This window comes from Castanea sativa, chromosome 5 (assembly GCF_040712315.1).
Source record: "Castanea sativa cultivar Marrone di Chiusa Pesio chromosome 5, ASM4071231v1".
NCBI lineage: Eukaryota > Viridiplantae > Streptophyta > Magnoliopsida > Fagales > Fagaceae > Castanea > Castanea sativa.
In genome coordinates this window covers 60,149,577-60,172,338 of record NC_134017.1, presented here as the reverse complement: position 1 = coordinate 60,172,338, position 22,762 = coordinate 60,149,577, and the positions used below count along the sequence as shown (strand labels likewise).

Here is a 22,762-nt window from a genome sequence, read left to right as displayed (position 1 = left end):
TTGGACATCATGCAATCCACTTGCATTGGCATTCAGTTTATGGATGCATGGTTATAATTTAAGCAGGTTTTGTTCTTTAGGTTGCATACTATATTTCAAAATCTGAGATATGCCCATTTTTGTTCTAAGATTGTGGTTTTTGTTGGACTATGGTTTGGTATGGCAAAGCCTAAGCGCAGCTTCCTTATTTTCCATTGATGTTGCCGCAGTTAGTGGGTTTTATGTTGATTGGGAACATAGCGGTACTCCTAAATGAATTTTTAAGTTGATCAACACATGTTCATGGGATGTGGTTTTTCTTTTCACAACCTAAATTAAATTTAACGTGATTAGTATTCCACGTGAACAAGATTCATGTGGCAAAACCAAGTACCTATGGTCCATCATAGGTACTTGAGAATGTTTTGTCAGCTTATATACCATTCATGAGTTAACATGTAAACGTGATATGGATTTGAGTGTGACAAGGGGTTTGTTATTGACATAAAATTTGACATGTGTATTAAGAACATAAAAAACAAGCAATTCAACCGTTAGATTTTTAAATATGTAATAATGTCTTTTATAAAGGTTGTAGACTTGAGCTAAACCAATTTTGTAACTAAACTTTGTCCATCATATATTATCACTTCTAAGTTTAATAATTTTGAATGTGTATATTTTAAAGATAATAATTTGATTTATTTAGTAAGTTTTGTTAAATATTATTACATAATTAATAATTAAATTGATCATTAATTATGTATATTCCGAACTTATAATGAATATACCTATTATTTTTTATAATTTTATTAGAGGTTTTAGAATCTTAAGATACATAATATGATATGATATATAATGCAAAAAATAAAATAAAAAAATCAATTCATAAAACGATTCAAGTTTTGACAATTATGATCATGCGTGTTTAAGCTCAACTCTTGGGGAGGGCAGTTTGAAATGTGGTTTTAATAGCCATAATTGCCTCCTAATTAATTGCAACAAATAAAAACCTAAGCTTTCATTTCAATTCAATTTAAAACCAAACGACCATTTTGAATTTCTAGGGCTTTCTTCTTTGGTGAATTGGAGCGATGGGACAATCTTGAGCGATGATGCATACTTTTGAAGAGAATCCAAAAATCAAAGGTCCAGGAAAAAGAGGCCCCCACTATTACTACTACTATTACTACTATTGCCTCCATTTGTTAGCATGTTAACATTTTCAGATGAGATTGAAAAAAAAATAAAAAAATTCCAAAAGATAGTTAAAAACTTAAAATTAAGTACCACGTTTTAATGGGCACCAAAATCTCTAAGGTGCCAAATACCTTACCCACGCATAACCAAATCATTGATTTTGTAATTTGAATTCTTTATTTAATACATGATTTTATCAAAGCTTACCTTAGTATCCTCACAATTTAAGTTTAAGGTTAAAATCAATTATATGTACATAAGTGACCAATCACAGAGTGGTGGTGATTCTATTCACTTAATTTACAGTCCATGCACTGTCAATTACCTAACACATGCAAAATGCACACGCAAGGAAGGTACCCACACACTCATCACCAAACGAAAAATGGGGTCAATCCTCAGTCTGGTATCCAAACTATCAAGTATTGCACTGCCCATTCTACATACCAAACGAGCAATTACCTCAAAGATATCTTGCCTATTTATTTGCCTGTATAGCTCACAGTCCTATTGAGTGAGTAAGTGAGAAATGTAAGATTGATGTAGTCCTTCATTTAATGTTGGTGGGAGGGTCTAAAGTCTAATCCACTTTAATCATACAAGGCTATTTTGTGTTGCCTATGTGCATAACTCACCAATCCTGTGAATTCTCATATTTTTGCCGCATTCATTCTCCGTATATGCCATTTCATCTATGGGATAAATAGTGAAAAAGACTAGAAATGTCAAAATAAAGTTCTGATAGTAAATAAATTGTGGTCAAGCATATGATTTCACATCGATATTATGAAGCTATAGGCTCCTAAAGAAGAAAATTTTCATTTTGGTTGAAATCATGATACAAGACAAGACAAATATCTTAGTATTTAAACACATGACATCACATATTATCATTTGCAAAAGGTGAAAGCTAGTCAAGTATAAAGAGTTTGAATTTGAAGTGCCTTAGATAGCAAAGGCAGTGTTACTGAGTGACTGCAACAAAGACAGATGTTTTCACCTTCCATCTCCAATTATGCCACCAAGCATGGTTTCAGTAACATTTATAGGAGAAGGCAATGGATCACCAAGTTGGCTAAGATCGGTGTTATCCCCATGATGCTTTTTATCTTCTTCACTCAAAAAGCTGCTTGTTATATCTTTGAAGTTCCAATCAGTTAAATAATTTGGCTTTGATGTAACAATGCCTATCTCAATATCTCCTGCAAGCATGCCCACAACACGGGACATTGGTGGCCACATGTTTGGTGACGCCTGTGTGCACAACAAAGACACTGCTATCACTTGAGCAGCTTCATTTTCATCAAATTCTAATAATGTGGGATCTACTAGCCTTAAAATCTGGTTATTTTCATGTAGATTCCATGCCTAGTGATTCATGACAAGGAGAGTAAATAAGAACTTTCTTTTCAAAAACAATACTTTAAGAAATGGATAAAGAGAAAAAAAATTCCTTTCCCATACCTATTCAAGGAGATAAATTTTTTCTTTGTCCAAACTATTGTCCAAGTTTAGTCTCCCACTGAGGATCTCCAAAGCAACAACACCAAAACCAAAAACATCAGCCTTTTCAGTCAGGTGCCTACGCATTGCATATTCTGGTGCCAAATAGCCTCTACAAGTTTTAAAATTAAAATAAGAGTTTATCAAAACCATCAGTGTATCTAATCAGGTTCAATTTTCATAGATGACATAATTATCAGTAATGAAAAAAAAAAAAAAACACTTTCCAATAGCATCCTTAAGTTTGTAATAGTTTTCTTTTTTTTTTTTTTTTTTGAGGTGAAGTTTGTAATAGTTAATCATTCTTCTAATGAATCTAATAATTATTGATTAATTTTAAGGTATTTATATAAAGATCTATATCTTATGCACCTTTATACAATATAAAAAGGCTATTAAAGACAAAATGGCTTTGAGAAAGTGGATAAGGAGTTTACATGGTCCCTGCAACTCGGGTACTGATATGGGTTTTAGTGTCATCATAAAGCTTTGCCAATCCAAAGTCTGATATTTTCGGGCATAGTTCTCGATCAATCAAAATATTGCTAGCCTTCACATCTCGATGTACAATCCTTGGCCTTGACCCTTCATGGAGATAAGCAAGTCCTCTTGCAGTTCCCAAGCAAACACTGCAGCGAGTAGGCCAATCAAGACACAACTTACTTTTACCTGCATTAGTAGTGGCTCCCATCCAATTAGATTTAATAGTAATCAATCAAATGTCTGATTCAGGAGTTATTTGATTGCAATAATACAAAACTTCCCAATATAGACATTATCAGAGAGTGGAAAAATCAGATTATGTCTTGGGGCAAAAAAACATATTTTCATAGGAGATTTGGGCTACTGCAAAATATTTGGGAACGGACCAAAACATAATTGACAATGCTTAATAATATAACAACAATACCACCTTACTCCCAAAACTTGGGGGTTGGTTATGAATCTCCCACAAATTAATCAAGATCATATACATGTAATCTTTTCTGCCCTTTTATCTTATCCAAAATCATACTTTTTGTTGCTTCCTTAATTGACATGGTTCTTTTACTACTACTGTCAATGAGAATATTAATCACATTCCTCTACACATAACCAAACCATTTCAAGTGACTCCCTCTCATCTTTTCATCAATTGTTTTCCTATCTTTTAAGTAAATTTCTTCATTTTGAATACCATTTTTCTTTGTATTTCCAGTTATCCACCTTAATATTCTCATTTAAGCTATAATAAATTTATGAACATGTTATTTCTTAAGATCCTAACATTTAGTATCATGGATCATAGTTTGTATAAGAAAAATTTAATAAAAATTTTCCTTTATAAGAACTCTACGATCACACAATTTTCCTAATGCGTGCACTTCTCTACTTCCTTCACCTTGCTCTCATATATCTTATGATTCACATCATCTTCAAACTCTGCATCTTTCTGAATTTTTGATCTAATAAATAAAAAGCACCAACTATTTGGTATCTCTTTACCCTCAAGTTTTACAACTCTTGATCTTTATTTATATTGGTATGAAGCTAACATTTTATGTATTTTACTTCAGTTTTACTTAGTTGAAATCCTTTATATTCTAAAACATCTCTTTAAATTTCTATTTGATATTGACCCCACATTTAGTTCATCAACTAAAACTATACCATTCGCCAAAGCATAAATCAGAGGACTTCATGTTGAATTGATCTAGTGAACTCATCTGTAGCCAACACAAAGAGACAGATTTAATGTTGATCCTTGATGCAAACCTATAGTGATAAGAAGCTTACTTGTGATTGCTTTTCTTATTCTCATACTAGTTACAACTTTGTCAAACATATTCTTAATCAACTTAATATACAATAAAGTAACTATTTTTCCCCTAAAACAAACCACATAACCACTTTAAGTAACCTATCATATGATTTCACTAAGTCAATAAGAACCATACAGGAATCTTTACTGATTTCTCTATACTTTTCCATTGGAAGTCTAACTAAGAAAATAGCTTACATAGTAAACCAACCTGGCATAAAAACAAAGTGGTTCTCCAATATTTTTTTTTTCGTGTCTTAATCTATATTCAATCACTCTCTCATAAAATTTTTATAACAACCGAAAGGAATGGTATGAGCATAAAATATGGTCCCCTACCAAATAGTGCCTGATCAAGGCTTCCGTTTTCAAGATATTCATAAACAAGAAGGTGCCTATCTCCCTCAATGCAGCATCCATATAATTTCACAAGATTGCGATGTTGCACAACCGATATGGTAAAAATTTCAGTAATGAATTGACCCCTCCCTTGGTGAGATGCTACAGATAATTGCTTCACGGCTACAATCCTCCCATCGGCTAGTGTGCCCTGTGAAGTTGTATAAATCAGTGACATGAAAAGTGAAATTCAGGGTTTTCTTGGTTCAACAATAGGAATGCTGGTATGTTCCCTTGAATGTTGCACTACTCCTTTATTTTTTTTAATGAACCCTGATAAATACCATGGCAAAACTTTATTACTGACTTTAGCAAAAATGTTTAAGATAAACACTTAAAAACAATTTTAATGAAAAAGGCCCTACCTAGTGCACAAATCTCCCACTTTTTAAGCCTATGGAAGCATTAATATATTATTTTAAATGTAATTACTTTCTAAAAGTATATTTTAGTTGTTTTTAGTACCATTTAGTTGTAGATTTTGCTGACTTAATTTTGTCATTGAACTTAATTAACTATCCACCATTACATACAATAATGTACTTTACCCTGAAAACAGGCCCAACCCCCCCCCCCCCCCCCCCTAACTTATTTGAAGGGTTGAAGTCATCAGTCGCACTTCTCAGCTCAGCATAACTGAAAGTGTTTGGTCGGAGGCCTATTCCAAGAAGCTCTGCACATTCAAGCAAGAGAGGGTCTAGATAACTGATTTAAACTCTTCATTATTGTTATAGTTATATATTTTGAAGATCTGTTTTTTTTTTTTTTTTTGGGTACTGGTGTCGGTAACATAGAAATTTCAATTTAAAGATATGAATTATGCAGAAATCTTGAGCCTGTCTGATATAATATGACCTGCCAAAACTATTTAGTCCAGACCCTTATTCCATTTCACGAAAAGGATCCATGTCATTATCTAAGCAATAATAGTACTGATACTTTTCCAACACCTATTCTAGGATTTAGCCTTTTCAAATGTCAGAGAGTAACTTGAATTTTAGTCAAAAGTGAGTGGTACAGAGTCCATTAGTGTTTCTTAGGCTGTATTTCACCAGTACCTACACAACTGCTGTTATGTTCTTACCTTCCTCATAATACTGATGTGATTTTTGCTTCATGTAAATAAATGCAAATATCAAAATCACGCTCACGACTCCAACAGGGACTGCAATTCCTACAATCAAACCCAACCTGCTTTTCTTTCCTCGACTGCTTGGTGGAATCCCAGGAACATTAGATACAAAATCTGAGCAATTATTTATCAGTAGTAATTAGCAGTATATAATCAGGTTTAAAACATCACAAATCAATTCATAAATCATATCATATACATTACCTGAAACAACATGAATGGCTGAAATTAGTGGCCCATAATAACCTTGTACAGGTATGCAACAGGTTCCCTTACCAGCCCAAAATAGATGAATTTCAAGATAATTCTCTGACACATTAGCGGTAAAATTCTTCGGAATTGCACTCTCCACCCCACCTGCTTCCTTTGATATGTCAAAGTCCTTCAATTCTCAACGACCCTAGAAAAGAAATTATTGGAGAATGTTATAATTATTATTGAATGAATTAAAATGGAACACTATGCAAATAAATAGAAATTGTATTATAGAAACTCTACAGGAGGAGGTAATGACCTTTAGTCAAAGAATGGAATATACTTTTTCTCTAAAGCAATCTAGAGTTACCTGAATGTAGATATTAAATACACGCCTCCCTAGACTCTTCCAAGTTTGAGAGCTTCGATAATCAAAACCAGTTTCCGCAAAAAACAGGGTTACATTATAAAGACCATTATCAAGACCTAGGCCATAGTATCTAAGTGATCCTGGGGACATCCTTGAAGTCTGGTAAAGTTCGATAATCAAAACCAGTTGCAATGACTTGTGCCAAAGTGATTTCAACGTAACTTTGAATATTTCTCTCATCCTTTTCAGCCTCGTACACTATACCCTCAGCAGTCATCTCTTGGCCACCACACTTGATTGAGAAGTTTGCATCTGTAGAATCATTATGATTGCCCTCATCATTATAGATAATTAATAAAACTTCAAAATAAAACATTCACACCGAAGCTTTTATATTATATAAATTCAATCAATTTCACTTGCTGATGTTGTCCCAAACGAAGCTAATACAACTATCTGTTCAGAATAAATATAATCAGGTTGATTGGAGGTTGGAAGGGTGTCATTATGTTGAAGTTACATGCCAATGCAATATATTTTACTTTTCATTTCCAAGTATAATTGAAAGTAATAAAGTAGGCCCTATAAAAAGCCATTCAATTCATCATATTAAAACAAATACTTACAGCAAGCAAAAACTTGCTGTGTGTACGGGTTCTAATACAAACACACATGTATAAAATAAGAGGCTTGCTCTGTCCATCATAGAGTTGGTTCCATAAGAGATATAGTTGGTAAAATTTCTGGCTTTTCCAGCAAAGTACATGCATAGTTGCATTGCTATTTTACATAACTTGATATTAACTTAAATCATTAAGTAATTAAAGAAATAACTCATGACAAACTACCCACTTTCTGCAATAATAATGTTAGGTTTTGTAAAAATTCATGACAAACTTGATAATGTCAAATTTTATGGTAATGTTTGGATAGCCGCTGCGTCTTGGCGTCCGCGTTTTCTTTTTTTTTACTGAGAAGTGATGTCCTATCTGTCAGTTTTTTTACTATTCACGCAATGTTTATGTACTGTTCACGAGACCCACAGTACTATTCACACATTAAAAAATTATTTGGCTATAGTATTTTCAGTTTTCAGCTGTATCCAAACGGACCCAATATGTAATTGGCTAATCCTTTATCAAAAAGCATTTTACTTGTAAATTGGGTAGATCTAAGTTGGGTTTGATACATATCAAGTGGTTGTATTAAAGACATAAAGATTGATCCAAGAAAAGAGTGAAGAAAAGCTATTTTATTAAAACCCGACAGATAGCTTGACAGATGGCATCTATCAAGATTTACTAGGCAAGCTCGACACTAGCTCAATCTATCGAGCTTTATGACTTCAGAATTTCTAGATCCGAATTTCGGCTCATGTTGTTGAATTTGTTTAGGGTTTCTTCTCTCACAACCCAAGACATATATAAGACCTATTTTAAGAGCCATCATACAAGGAGACAAAGACCAAAAGCTTCATTTTTTTTGTGAGAAGCTACTGCGTTTGTATGCCATAGGGTTTTGTAACCGAGTGCTTCCTAATCTTCATTGTTGATGAAGTGAAGAACTTTGTAGCAAAAAACAATCATTCAAGTTGTTGGAGTTAGTCATGTACTGGAATCCGTGCAAAGAGTTAGTCACATATTGGAGATCTGTGCACCAAGAGAAAGAAGGCAAATTAGGTCCAATTAGGTATTGGAGCAAGGGTTCAACTATAGGTTGGTATTTTGGGATAGGCCAGGGTAGTGGTAAGATTCATTATACTTGTAACCGCTTGATTGTTGATTAGTGAATTCTTGAGAGTGGTGACATTAAAATCACCCGGTGCGGTTTTTGCCTTATGAGAGATTTTCCTCATTTTTCAACAAATCACTATGTCTATTTAATTTCCACTGCATTTAATTTAATTTGGTGATTTGTTGATGCCTCCACGATTTGCATGTAGTTTGACCTAATTAGTCAACTAGGGTAATTGAATTAATCAATCGAGGTTAAGCTATATCTTAACCCAACAAGTGCTATCAGAGCGGACACACTCTGATTAGGTTTTAATCTTTGCTATGTGATTCATTGACCCTTGCTGTTATGGATTGTGGGCAATCCCTGATTATTCCTCATTTATTTGATGATACTAAATATGTATACTGAAAAGTACGCATGAGAGCCTTTTTGCAGTCTTTAAATGAGAAGGTCTAGCTAGCAGTTGATGTTGCTTCGACCAAAACTATAGATCCATCTACATTATGGGATGACACTAAGATCAAAGCTACAAAATTTAATAGTAGAGCATTGAATGCCTTATTCAGCACTGCGACAAATGAGGAATTCAAGAAAATCTCCTCAACTGAAATTGCAAAAGAAGCATGGACTATTCTTTAGAATACTTATGAAGGCACAAAAGCTGTTAAAAATTATAAACTCCAAAGGCTTATTACTAGTTTTAAGGAAATAAGGATGGACGATGATAAGTCATTTGATGAATTCTATGTCAAGCTTAAGGACATAGTGAATTAATCCAGGAGAACAGATTCCAAAGCCTAAGATTGTAAGAAAGATCCTAAGATCTCTTCTAGAGAGATTTCATGCTAAGATCATTGCCATAGAAGAATCAAAGGATCTTGACTTTATTCCTTTGACAGAAATGATTGGGAATCTGCAAACCTATGAACTAGGTTTAGTAAGGTTTGGAAAAGGTAGCAAAAGCAAGAACAAGGCCTTGAAGGTCAAGAATAATAAAAAAGATAAATTGTCAAAAGATGAGGACACTAAGTTCAAATCATACAATACCAAACAATTCAAGAAGTTCATCAAGAATGCGAATGTCAAGGCAAATGACAAGGATTGCAAACAATCTAGATTTTTTTAGCTCAAAGACCAAGACAAAGGCAAGAGAGAATTCAAAGATGATGGACAAAGCAATAGTGTTCCTGCTAGGCCAAAGTGCTATGGGTGTCAAGAGTATAGACACATGAAGCAAGAATGTCCCACATATCTCAAATCCATTGGTAAGAGCAAAGCTCATGTTGCCACTCTAAGTGATATAGAACTAGAGGCAGATTCTGATGATAGTGATCAAGATGGAATAGTGAGCGCCTTCACAGCAACCATTGATTCTCCCAAGGAAGCAAAAGAGTTGGATGATGAGGAAGAAGAGTTGATAGAGTCCAAGTTTGAGAAAATGGACGACCAAGATGACATCCATACTGCCTACTTAAAGCTGTACAAGGTTTCTGAGAAACATGAAAAGCTTTACAGGTTAGCTACAAAGAAGCTAAGTGAAGGGAGTTGGAATGAGAGGACTCTCCACCAAAGTTAATGAAGCCAATTAAACCACTGGAGCACCACGGTTTGAAAACAACTTCCTGGCTGAAAAGACCAAGAAACTAGATGCAAAATTGTTTCAAGTGAGAGCACAATTGGAAAGGACTTCAAGTGCTAAGCTCGATGAAATAATCAACTTCTAGAAAACTGCATCTGACAAAACAGGTCTCAGGTATGATCATTCTTTCTCTTCTTGTAGTACCTCTTCTAATGCTTTAAATAGAGTCATTTTTGTCCCTCCTGCTACTAATAATAACTCTAAGGAAATTGATTCTAAAATTGAAAATGTGAGGAAGGGTAAACTTGATAAGGAAGAATTCATTCTAGGAGCGCCCCCTAAGGTCGTAAAGAAAAAGACTAAGCAAAATAATCATTGCTCTACTAGCAAGAAGTCTCAACTGAAGAAGCCACATTTCTGCCATTACTATGGAGCATTAGGGCACACCGTCCAAATTGCTATAAGTGGCTAGCCACTGAATAAAGCAATAGTGTGTCATCTTTTGGAAGCCAAAATCAACTCCAACTCTCTTTGGCCCCTCTCGGAGAACTTCTCATGGCTATCATGTTACTCTCAAACTTTAATGGTTTCAACCCTCCTCCCTATTCATCTGAACAAAGGTTTATGCAAAAGAAAGCTAATGCATCCAAACCTCCTGTTTGAAAGGAAAAAGATTCCAAGTTATTCTGCTACCTTCTTGTTCTCATGCATGGTTGTTTTTTGTGTTTTGAGTTAGTCTAGTTTTTGATGTTTCCTTGTATTTGTTTGTTGTTTTGTTTAATTTTTTTATTAATTAAAAAAAAGAAGGGAAAACCTGAAAAATACAAATTTCATATCATTCACATCTAAGCAATGTGAGCATTATGGCTCGTTTAAGTGATTTGCATGATTTGGTTAATTTCTTATCATTCACATCTTTATCACTCTTTTTGACTAGAAGGACTATAAAATCCTAAGAGAAAGGCATGAGTAACCATCTCACCACTTAAACTCATCAATCATAAAACATCTGTGTACAATTCATAAAAGCTGTGCTCGGTGAGGTGTAGCACTTGTACAGTAAAAACAAGATGTTTGGCTTACATAATTGGGTAATTCTTTTCTCTCTTATATACCCATGCATGTTATGTCATTTTTTGTTTTAAAGGAAAAATATGCAAAGAACATGAAAAGAAAAAAGAATCAAAATGCTTTTAGATATGGTTGCAAGCGTGTTTCTAAGAGATGTGAGAGTTATATGATGTACCTTAAGGTGATGGTCCCCATCAAACAGTTATGATTGTGTGTGGATGCATTTGATTCTCTTATATCATTACTCTTCATATAATGAGACACTTAAGCTTCTTGCAAAAGTTTTACACACAACACGCATACTCTTTGCTACTCTTGATACTATTGTACAGGTACAATGTAATTTGGTCATCACAGAGAATACATGTAGTAGTATAAGCTTGCTAAACTGTCTTAACTTGTTTTTGAAAATAAAAATTGGTTAGACTAGTCTAGTGTGTGTTTTGATCTAGGTGCTTTACATCTTGAGTTGTTGATGTGTTTGAGTGCTTAAAATGCTTTTTTGTTGCTTGGCTTGGTATCTCTCTTGATTGCATTCATCTCAAGTTGTTTTTCCTCCTTGAAAATCTTTTTTTCTGGATTCTCAATAAAAGCTCGATAGCTATTCGATACCTCCTAGATCTATTGAGAATTTCTTGGTTTTCTCGACACCTCTTGACAAATAGCTCGATAGGTAGCTCGACACCTCTTCAATCTATTGAGCTAGTTTTGCGATCAATACCTCCTCGATACCTCTTCAATCTATCGAGCTTTTATTCTCAACACCTCCTCAATACATTATCGATCTATCAAGGTGCCTGTTTCTATATATATATTAGGTTCGACCCAGTTTTGTTTTCACTCAAATACTTCGATCTTTACTCTTCTCTCTCGATCCAAACCTCCTTTTTTCTCAAAAATCCATTTTTCCCTTAAGTTTTCTGCCTAGATTAGGCTTTAAAATTCTTGTAAGTGTTCTAAATCTCTTCTTTTTCTAATAAGTCATGCATTTCAATTATTTTGACCTAGGTTTTCTTATTTTGGGAAATTTTTGGGGGGTTTTTTGAGTTTTTTGTGAAATTTTTGGGTTCGGTTTTGCTGTTTGTTATCACACGCTCATGCATTGCATTCTTAGTCATTTTATCCATTCTAGGATTGTGTGCTTGATTAATCTTTGTGTGTGTTGTAGTTTGGATTGGGTTTTTACCCATGATGCTTTTGGTTTGCACATAACATGTACATGCATTACCATGCATTATTTTTTCCTTCTTTCCTTTCTTTCTTGAAATTTTTTTTTCTTTGTGCTGTGGTTGCTCTCTATCTCTTCTCCCTTAGTTTTCTAACTAAATGGCACCTAAAAAGTTTGTCCCTTCCAAGAACCCGATCAAACGCCGTGGTTCTTCATCTCCTTCTCTTCCCTTTGTTCCCGTTAGTGTGAGGTTCCGTAATGAGGATGCTCAAAAAGACTTTTACAAGAACTTCATTGACCAAGTGATTCATTCGAAATGCCAGGTTATTCTGTCTGATTTTCTTAATGCTCCTTTACCCAGTGTGTTTAGCTCTCAGGGTTGGGAATCTTTATGTGAGAAACCTGTAAGGTGTCCCGGTGTGCTCCTACAAGAGTTCTACTCCAATATGCATGCCATTAATACCTCTGTTTCTCGGTTTACTATGGTATTCAGAAGTATGCGTATTGTAGTTACTCTAGACTTTCTTGCTAATATACTATGTGTTCCTAAGGTAGCTCGTCCAGACTATCCTAGTCACCCTCTACGTACCATCTCTCGTGACGAGTTGGCCTTACTCTTCTGTGAGAAGGCCATGGTATAGGGAGATACTCTAAATTTCTCCACCACTGAATTTGCTAAGGGTCCACGTATCTCATACAAAACACATAACGAAAGCAACAAAGAAGGATCTATTTCATTCATGATTGATAACGTGTATTATGTAAATTTCAGAATTTAAGAACAAGATAGTATACCTTGGTGTATAGAAATTCAAGACAAAATATTAGAAGTACTCGGGAACACTTTTAATCTTCACTCCAATTCCACTTTACGCCCAAGATATGTGGTCTCTCAATCAATTTTCAAGGGAGAATGATAGAGTGTCTCACTCTTACATACACACCATTTCATAATGATGTCTCTCTCTAATTCTTTTTCTTCATAAAATTTTTTGTATGTTTCTCCTTTTATAACTAACTGATTATCTAATTGGGTTGGTCTATTGGGTCTTTCCAATTGGGCTTTAGTGTATGACTTAGAGTAGGACCAAAAGGGACAAGACACTAGCTCCAATGGGCCTTGGGCTCTTCCGTCAACTCTTGACAAGTCCAAAGTTACCATTAATTATATTTGATACCATTATATAAATATAATTGCACTCTAGGCCTTATTAATAAATTATATCTCAAGACTTTATTATACATGCAACCCCTTCATAAAATATTCGTAGTAATACAAAGTTATAAATATAGTCTGTCACTTTGAAAATTACTACATCTTAATCTTTGAGTACCCGATTTAATCCTTTAAGTTATTCATCATATATTTATGAAACCTAATTTCATAAATATATACTTTAGTAACTCTTTACTAAAGTGGTTAAGCTTAACACTCTAAATAACCAAACCTATTAAACTTATCTTAAGGGAATATTTTATATCTCCGTTAAAAAATTATGAATTCCATCTTGAGAATATATGCTCCATTAACATTAAATGTGGCTACCCAACATACTGAGGTTTTGACCGTTACTTTATATGTCACTTCTAATATATCAAAGCAACCTACACCTCATAATCAGGTCCATTATTCTCTCAGGATTAAGAGTTTATGCAAATAGAAGTCATGAGATTTATTATTCATTTGACAGTCGTTAGCAGAATAATAAATCTCAAAGCGGTCCAGTTCAATATTTCTTAACTCTTAAAACATAACAACATATTAACTAAAAGTCTTCACTTCCATGATCAAGACAAATCATCTTAGTTGATACGTTATAGTCTTCGCAGATGAAATACCTAATTTCATCACCGACTGCGAACTATAAATTCTGAGTTTACAAAGAATTTGTGACTTATATCTTCTGTGACTAAATTACATAAATCACATACTATGCATCTCATGGACTATATGATAATGTCTCAATATTCAAGTTACCATTATTTTAGATAATAATAAAACAACTTTATTAATCACAATATTAAGTCATACACAATGTCATACATAATGTCATACATAATATCATACATAAAATCATACACAGCATCATACATGGTGATTATGCTTTTGGCTCTTCTAGTGATGATGAGATGACTATTTTTCATTGATTCACCATTTGTCACTCATGACAAAAAGAGGGAGTAGTTTTGATATGAGAGAGTAGTCTTGTTGTTAGGGGGAGAGCAAGCATGGAGATAGATTAATTAGGGGGAGAGTGCTTTGAGAGATGTAGTGAGATTTTGATGTATCTTTCTCATTACATGTACCATGGTCTTGTGACCTTTTCATACATTGTTGTACTGCTTCTATATATATATATGATGATGTATGGTTCTTCACCTCTATCTTATATGTGTTGTTTCTTTTCTCTCTTTAATACACATTTCTTTTCTTTTATATAACTTGTCTATGTTTCAAACTTGATGCCTTGATGAATCTTGTTTAAGTGTTTCAGATAAGATAGGTTGCAAGTCTTTCATGCCATGATCTCTTTTCTTACAAAGTTTTTCAAGAGCTCATTGTATTAGTTAGGCTTATGTAATTTTGATTTCTGTAATAGTTATGGAGATTGTTGCTTTATACTTCTCTCATAATTATGCATGTGGTTTTGTCGCGGATTGCCAAAATGGGAGATTGTTAAGATCATATTTTATATGTAATTTGCTAATTCTTTGTCAAAACACACTTTACCTGTAAATTGGATAGTTCTAAGTTGGGTTTGATACATATCAAATTGTTGTATTAAAGACATAAAGATTGATTCAAGAAACAAGCGAAGAAAAGTTATTTTATTGAAGCTCGACAAATAGCTCGACAGTTGGCATCTATCAAGGTTTACTGGGTAAGCTCAACACTAGCTCAATCTATCGAGTTCTACGAATTCAGAATTTCCAGATTTGATTTTTGGCCCATGTTGATGTATTTGTTCAGGGTTTCTTCTCTCACAACCCTAGACATATATAAGACTTATTTTAAGAGCCATCATGCAGGGAGATAGAGACCAAGAGCTTTATTTCTTTGTGAGAAGCTTCTACGTTTGTACACCATAGGGTTTTGTAACTAAGTGCTTCCTAATCTTCATTGTTGATGAAGTGAAAAGCTTTGCAGGCAACAACAATCATTCAAGTTGCTGGAGTTATTCATATATTGGGATCCGTGCAAAGGGCTAGTCACATATTGGAGATCTGTGCATTAAGGGAAAGAAGACTACTACAAGATCAAGCCCAATTGGGTATTGGAGCAAGAGTTCAATTGTAACTGCTCGATTGTTGATTAGTGAATTTTTGGGAGTGGTGACCTTAAAATCACTCGGTGGGATTTTTGCCTTGCAAAAGGTTTTTCCCATTTATCAACAAATCACCGTGTCTATTTAATTTTTGCTACATTTAGTTTTATTTGGTGATTTGTTAGTGCCTCCACGATTTTCATGTAATTTGACCTTAGTAATCAAGTTGGGTAATTGAATTAATTAATTGGGGTCAAGCTATCTTAACCCAACACTCTTAAAGAGGGAAGGGATAAGTTAGATTATTCCTTTTTTTTCCCTAAAAAAAATGAACATAATTTTTTATCTTATAATTGAAACTATTAATTGTTCAAATGTTATTTGGCTCCACAACATTCAAAAAAATTTGGAAAGATATCAATTCTATTCTTTGTAGATTATTTTGATCAGCAGGATCCGTATACGATCCCACCATCAAATGTGAAAATGTTGGGGCGTAATCAATCATGAAAGTCTGTGCCTTGTCATATCCCATAACAAAGTATAAGAAAGAAATAACTTATAAAGTGGAGAATTCCTATTGCATGGGAAATTTCTTTGGAGGCAATTCAGTCCTGGAAAAACACTGCAAATACAGGGAATAACTACTGCTTATCCAAATTAAAAAATTTCTTGAAGGAATTCGTTCAAGTAAAGATGTGAAATTGGTAACCACATTCCTTCTCATTCATACTTTTGGACTAGTCTGTTAAGAAAGGGTGAGAGGAACCACTACTCACCTTATGTTTGATCTGTCAAATATGAAGTTGTTTGCCACCAAATTCCTGCATAATTTTATCCAATGATCATTTATCACTATCACTCTGATATTTATTAGAGATGACACAGGATAATAAATTAAAACACTGGTACAGAAGATATTCACAAACAAGCTGTTGGCTCCTGAAGTCAGCTTGTTAAAAAATCAAGAGTTAACACCACTAAGGAATAGTGAAGGGTATTTTTTAGGGTTCTCATAAGCAAGGAAAAAGGGTTAACCAAGTAACAGAAGAGGCATAAAGATATATGGACCTTTGACATGACCTTAAAATAAAATTAAAAAAAAAAAAAAAGAATTATGCAGGACTGGCTATACCTAATATAGTTTCCACCATGCATGTTAATCTAGTTGACATGATGTTTCTTTAATTCTTTTTTTTTTTTTCTTTTAAAGGAGCAAGATAAGTTTTTTTTTTCTTCCCTTTTTTCTTCGAATTATTTAATCATCAGTTCCAGAAGCTAGTATAGGTAGAAACCTATAGAATGAAAGAAGTCAACTTCAAGTTTGAATAGTAATAATTTTATTTCTAACCAGTATATATTAATCTTCTTTAGATTACTAAGGTTGGAATAAATTAATTGATTCTTCAATTGCATTCATGTGGCATCAACTTTATATATACTTTTTTTTTTTTTTTAAAAACAGTTAGGTTCATGTCAATAACACCTGGTGTTCAAATCTAGGTGTTAAATTTAGAAAAAGAGATGAAAGAAAAGAGTACTATTACTTGAGAGACGTACAGTTATAAGTTTGAGGATGCTGTTACCCATGATGGAAATATTCCAGATAGCTGATTGTAGGACAAATCTCTGCACTCAAAGGAGTATGGAAAATGTTGAGCAGACACATTATGCATAATAAAATATTCAGAATAAGAAATCCACAGAACAACTAGACTGCATTATCCGTTGGTCACTTGCCAATTGCAAAACCTTCTGCTTTGGACACTTTATTTCATGACATTTAGAAGATATCATAAAAAGTAAAAAATGCTTCTTCTTTTCTTTTCTTTTTTTTCCTGCCCCTTGAGCAATTTAATTTAAGAATGATTTCTTATGCAGACTTGAAATGATTATAACTGCAAGTAATTAGTTATATTTTCAGGTATATTTCATATATTTTATGTGAAAGTTAGGCAAAGAAAGGAAAGGAAGTAATTAATTAAACAAAACCAAAACCAAGGACAAAAAGAAATAATTACTATTGAAACAACAAAAACCACCTCCATCACTCAGCTGAATGGGAAAGCCAAATGCAAATTCTGTCATATCTTAGATATCTTCATGCTCCTCTCATCTATGCGTCTGTGGCTGCACCATTCTGAAGCAAAAATACCCTTATGACAGTCCATAGCATTAACTGTGTCCCTTCACCTATCACTCGCAACTTCAGCCTCTATGAAAGGTTATATGGCTCACCTCCTTGACTACGGTCATCTTCACATCTTTGGCTTTCTGTTATGTCTTCCTTCAACCTCATGAACGCACAAAACTTGAGCGCCTCATTCAAGATTTGATTGCTTCCTAGGATATGGTATCGAACACAAAGGCTACAGGTGCTATGATTTTCTCTCCACCCTATTTCCTTACTTTGCACTCTTCCCTAGTGATCCACATCTTACACTACCCTGTACCTCTTAATGAGATTATGACCTCTTCCCTAGGCAACCTCAAGTTGAGTCTTCCCCTGTTGATACAGTCCGTTCAGCTCCACCTCTGTCCCATGATTCTACACCATATGAGGTATCCATGAGCACGTCACCTCCAGCACTATTTGGCTCTACTCAAGTACGTCAGTTTCCATCTAATCTTTGAGATTTGCATTGCTTTCATGCATTAGCTACCTTGTATGAGTCTCACTCCCATCTTGAGGCTTGAACTGATATTTTTTTGGCAAAAAGTTATGACAGAGGAACTTGATGCACTGTCTAGGAATCATACATGGACTTGGTTGACTTGCCTCCAAGGAATTTTGAAGGTTGGATGCAAGTGGATTGATAAGATCGAGACTCAAATTGATGTCTTTATTGAAAGCTATAAAGCTCAACTTGTAACAAAGGGCTTTTCTCGTAAGTATGGTATTGATTATAAAGAAACATTTGCATGAGTTGCAAATCAAGTGAGAGAGGGAGAGAGAAGATTGAGTGGTGCCCTTCTAAAAAAAAATGTTCACCATGTCCTTTGTGTCCTAACCATGTCAGAGAAAATCCTTTTGATACACCACAGACATGCATGCAAGTATGTCCCTAGTATGTCTATATCAAACAGGTGTCCAAGATGAACAAGTTGGCAATTTTTTTCGGGCCAATATTTCTTAGGTTTTAAAGCATGCCACATAATACTGTTCCACATCATGAAAAACTGAAATTAGTTTTTGGATTACAATTAGACAGATTTGCTTGAAACGTTAAAAATACATAGACAGAAAGAGATTCCTTTGAACTGTAAAAATGAATAATGTTAAAGCATACTAAAGTACACACAGATTTGCTTAAGATGTAAAAACACACATACCCAAGAGATTAACTTCAAACATTTAAATAATAAATAAATAAAAGGAGAGAGAGAGTAATGTTAAAGCTGCTAAGTGCTTGTTTTGTTGGCTTGATTCCGTGCCAAATTTGAGTGCAATTTCTGCTCAATTTTCTGGTAATTTGTGGGGATATTTTTTTAATTGGGTAGAAGTACTTGAGCCTCGTCACTATTGCTGCAGAAGGACTCATGGCAGTAAAAGAAGCTGCCTTTGTTATTTGCAACTTGCGACCAACCGGTACCCGTGGTTAGCTGAGGACATAACCATTGTTTCAGTCTTATCCCTTGGCCAGTTCACTCCCAATATGTATATATCTTTCTCCTACACAAATACCTTAGAAAGTTAGAGAGAAACTTTCATAGTTCCTATTAGAGAGAGAGAGAACCAAACACATCTTATTCTCTCTTCTCCTTCCCTCTCATCATTTTCCTTATCCAAGAGAGAAGATTTTAACCATTACTACCCACTCCTTACCTAATTGTTAGAGAGTTGACTAGTGCTAGAAACTATTTGGAGAAACACCAAAATCCAAGAGGTCTTGGTGACTTACCAATACTAGGTGGAGAAAGGACTTGACAAAGTCAATGGCTACTTGAAACTTGGAGAGCTCAAGTACTAGGGGAGGTTTAGGCTTGAAGGGTCTTTATGCGAATTTGTACTGCAATTATTCACTAATGGAGAATTGGCAGTGATGCCATGGAGAGGTTTTTTGCCAGGGACTTTGGTTTCCTCTTCGTAAACACTTCTTGGAGTTTGTGTGTAGTTTGCTTCTTTATTATTTCGCACTTTATATTGCTTTTGAATATGTATCAAATGGAAATTGGTTAATCACTTATTAGGATGAATTGTTAGTTAGGATTAAAAGTGATTAAGCTGAGAAATTGGTTTATTCTGGTAAATATTTGATTAGGCTATTAGGTATTATCTTTCAAAATCACATTGACAGACTTAATAGGGTAAACATTAATAGTTTATAATGACAATATTATATGCTCATTGGAACTTATGATTATGAATGATGTTAAAGGATACTAAAATGGAAACCATTATTAATAGATTAAGATGACATATTATTATGTTATGAGAATTTACACAGTCAAAAGTACTTCGCTCTTTAGGCTAGGAAGTGTTCCAGAGTGACTATTGTTTCCAAGAAACCTAATCATTTTGATATAGTGTAAGAGAAAGCAAAAGATATATTTCTTTTACTTATATTAAAAAAAAAAAAAAAAAGGAGGGGGGAGAGGGGCCATTATGGATAAAATAGAAGTGCACAATGACAACAAAAGAGGGCATAAATCAATATCTCCAAGCAATAGGGGCAAAGTGGTCAGCCCTTGCTTAGGTGGTAAAGGGACAGGTTGGGTTGAGGTCCTAAATTGGTAACTTTGAATCCTTCTGTTGCAAGAAGAAAGGAAAAACAAGAAGGCAAAGCCATCCTTACAAGACTTTAAGCGAACTGAACAAAACACTTGGTATTTCACCTGTTAGGTTGTTAAAACTCAAATCCCTACAATATCAAGGAAAAAATCGAGATAAACAGATGGAACAGAGGGAAGTCTTTTATCAGTCAGCATTTAGGTTGAACTGTCCATTGGAACTTACAGTGATTGTAAACTTTTGTATTCTCCAATATTAGATGGAATACTTCCAATTATCAATTCATTTCTTAGAACTCTATGAGAGAAAATAACATTGGATTATTAGTGCATAGGTGAATGAGTTTAGATTGAATATCTGGTACAAAAAAATGTTGGATAGGTATATGAATTGTTAGGTTCTAAGTACTTAGGAACTAATGTATTAGAACTCTAATGTGTATTGTTGAAAAACCATGATCAAAACAGGTGTTTAGTCTTGTTTTAAATTTGCTCAAAGTATGTCATTCATGTAAAGTTGGAATCGAGTTAACTGCAGAAGTTACTGTGAAATTCTGCCTAACTCGATCGATCGAGAATTAGACTCGACCGATCGAAAGTCATACATTTTTCTGCAGAATTTCCAACTTAACCCTAAGCCCATATGACGTGTAGGGTTTTATGTTTTTCCCTAGGTATAAAAGGCAAACCCTAGTCACGTTTTTGAGGTTGCTCATATTACTGTTTGTGTGAATCTCTTGTGAAATCTGAGAGGTTCTTGCCTTCACACAAGCTTAGGATTATCAAGAAGGAGATTTCTTCAAGAGCTTGATGATTATTCAGTTGCTGCCATAAGAGCTTAAAGATACACAAGCGGGAGTGCTTGTACTTGCTGGAGAATCCAAGAAAAAAGGAGTTCGTGGTCTCGGAGCTTGCTTATGTCGTGTCAGTAAGTTTTCTATTGTTAGGTAGCAATAGGATGTTAGTGGTCTAAGTCGCTATTGTACAAACTTCGGTTCTTTCATAGTGGATTCAGGTTTACCTTGAGGATAGGTAGGTTAAATCCTCCCCGGGTTTTTTACCGGTTTGGTTTTCCTAGGTCATCATATCTTTGTGTTTTTTTTATTCCTCACTTTACATTGATATGATTATATGATTGTGTTAACCAAGACATCGAATTTGGACTAAGTAATAACTTGGCTTGTTAACTAGGTTAATCCAATTGTGTTTTAAGGGGTCTAAACAACTCTACAAGTGGTATCAGAGCGGGTAGCTCTTGTGTGCAGATCTTTTGATCTCTGAGCAGATCCTTGACCCCTGTTGTCATGGAACATGGACACTCTCTTGTTATTCCTCCTCACTTTGATGGAAATAATTATGTTTACTGGAAAGTCAGGATGAAAGCATTCTTGAAATCCATTTATGAGAAAGTCTGGAACTCCGTTGAATACAGATGGGAGAAGCCCACTACTCTTGTGAGTGAGTGGCAAACTTCTCAAAAAGAAGCAGTCGCCTTCAATAGCAAAGCTATTAATACTATCTTTAATGCTATTTCTATGGAGGAATTTAAGAGAATCTTTAATGTTGAGGTTGCTCACACTGGTTGGAATATCCTATTGTACAAACTTCGATTCTTTCATAGTGGATTCAGGTTTACCTTGAGGATAGGTAGGTTAAATCCTCCCCAGGTTTTTTACCGGTTTGGTTTTCCTAGGTCATCATATCTTTGTGTTTTTTTTATTCCTCACTTTACATTGATATGATTATATGATTGTGTTAACCAAGACATCGAATTTGGACTAAGTAATAACTTGGCTTGTTAACTAGGTTAATCCAATTGTGTTTTAAGGGGTCTAAACAACTCTACAAGTGGTATCAGAGCGGGTAGCTCTTGTGTGCAGATCTTTTGATCTCTGAGCAGATCCTTGACCCCTGTTGTCATGGAACATGGACACTCTCTTGTTATTCCTCCTCACTTTGATGGAAATAATTATGTTTACTGGAAAGTCAGGATGAAAGCATTCTTGAAATCCATTTATGAGAAAGTCTGGAACTCCGTTGAATACGGATGGGAGAAGCCCACTACTCTTGTGAGTGAGTGGCAAACTTCTCAAAAAGAAGCAGCCGCCTTCAATAGCAAAGCTATTAATACTATCTTTAATGCTGTTTCTATGGAGGAATTTAAGAGAATCTTTAATGTTGAGGTTGCTCACACTGGTTGGAATATCCTCCAAACTATGCATGACGAAACAAAGGCAGTTAAGAAGAATAAGTTGTAACAATTAACAGCTAGATTTGAAAGCATTAGGATGTTTGATGATGAATCTTTTGATGAATTCTATGCAAAACTTAATGACATTGCTAATTCTGCATACAACTTGGGTGAAATCTATGATCAACCTAAAATTGTTAGGAAGATTCTTAGATCTTTAACTGAAGATTTTAGACCCAAAGTGACTGCCATCACTAAGAGCAAGGATGTGGACTCCATCCCTGTTGATGAACTTGTAGGATCTCTTCAGTCCTATGAGTTGGACCTACCCAAAACTAGCAAATCCAAATCAATGGCTCTTAAGTCTGTTGATGATGAGCTCTCTGCTACAGAGATTGCTTACCTTGCCAAGAACTTTAGGAATTTCCTTAGGAATAGCA

At 34.5% G+C, this 22,762-nt stretch overlaps 1 pseudogene; it reads right to left on the bottom strand.

The window, feature by feature from the left end:
* Window positions 1–2,175: 2,175 nt before the first annotated feature.
* On the bottom strand, window positions 2,176–21,530 carry LOC142635539 (putative LRR receptor-like serine/threonine-protein kinase At1g56130; annotated as a pseudogene).
* Between the last annotated feature and the right edge of the window lie 1,232 nt (window positions 21,531–22,762).